Source organism: Miscanthus floridulus, chromosome 4, assembly GCF_019320115.1.
Source record: "Miscanthus floridulus cultivar M001 chromosome 4, ASM1932011v1, whole genome shotgun sequence".
NCBI classification, from domain to species: domain Eukaryota; kingdom Viridiplantae; phylum Streptophyta; class Magnoliopsida; order Poales; family Poaceae; genus Miscanthus; species Miscanthus floridulus.
Window position 1 is genome coordinate 85,677,862 of NC_089583.1, and position 1,428 is coordinate 85,679,289.

Here is a 1,428-nt window from a genome sequence, read left to right on the forward strand (position 1 = left end):
GTAAGTGCTTATGCAAAAGTGCATCGGATGAAATGAACACAATGGATATGCTTGAATGCAAGGTAGTCAACATCATCCAAGAACATATACTACAAGCACATGTCATCTACTGCATTCTCTTCTACTACTAATATGCTAAGTCAATACATCTCATTAAATGCTTCAAAGATACACCAAAGCTTCACTAATTTCTTAATCATGCATAAAGCAACATTTGATTCGACCCTAATTAATAATAGGTTTGATAGCAACATCTATTTTTATAGCTTAGAAAAATCTTAGAAAATTACCATAGCACAGTACTACCCTAAGTAGTCTACCATCAGATTTTTATGGCATTTGGATAAGTGGAATGGCCTACACAAAAATGACAAGCTAGTGCATAATTATGAACATGAAAATACTTTGTACTGTGAAAAGTGTCAAACAACAAATGTAATATTTTTCCTATGTTCTATACAACAAATAATCACTATACAAAAATTATCACATGCATGTTTTATACAAATTTTGCTCTCTAGCAAAAATAACAAAAATCAGCCATTAAAGGCACTTGAACTACATCTCACAATTTTTCTATAGGACATGCATGGCATATATTTTTCCTAGGAAGTACATTACACAAGAAGAGTAACAAACTTGGAAGCATATTTTTTTGATACATATAGGTTTTACTACACATTTTATAAGATATCAGCAATATCAAGGATTAAATAAAGCTCTACAGAAAAGTATCTAAAAATGACATGCAATATTTTTATCATGTAGATCTGGTGACAAGTAACCTAGCAAAATTTGTTTCAACAAATTTGGAGCCAAAATGAGTACACAAACATTTTCCAAAGTATTTCTCTTCCCAAATAATAAAAGAAAAACCGAAAACGTATTTTTCCTATTACTACTGGGCCGGCCTGTGGGAACAACTGGCCCACGGCCACTTTTGGCCTGCACAAACGAGCGAAGGAAAGGGCAATGGCCTGGCTTGGGGCTTCGGCCCATGGCCGACCTGGCCCAGCTCGGTCGAGGCGAGACGCCACGCCACGCCACGCCACGCCGGCGTTACGGTGGTGCGGCCGCTGCCAGCGGGCCGGCGACCATTGCAGACCATGACTGGGCAAACAAGCGTGAGTGCTGGGTCCACAAGAAGGTGGCGAACCCAAGCAGGCTACCCAAAGGGATGGAGAAAGGACAGGGGAAGCTTTTCCACGACGGGGTCAAGCGCGGCGGCGCCATGACCGACGGCGGTGAAACGTGCAAGGCCGCTATACCTTGCTCAAATGGTGTTCTTGCAGCGAGCACCAGGTGTCAGGGAGCGAGGCAGAGTGATGTGTGCTCGATTGTGGGCAATGGTGGACCACCGTCGGCCAATTTTGCCGGTGGGGCTGCGGTGGCGATGGCGGCGCGAGAGCAGAGCTCGGTGCGGGGCAA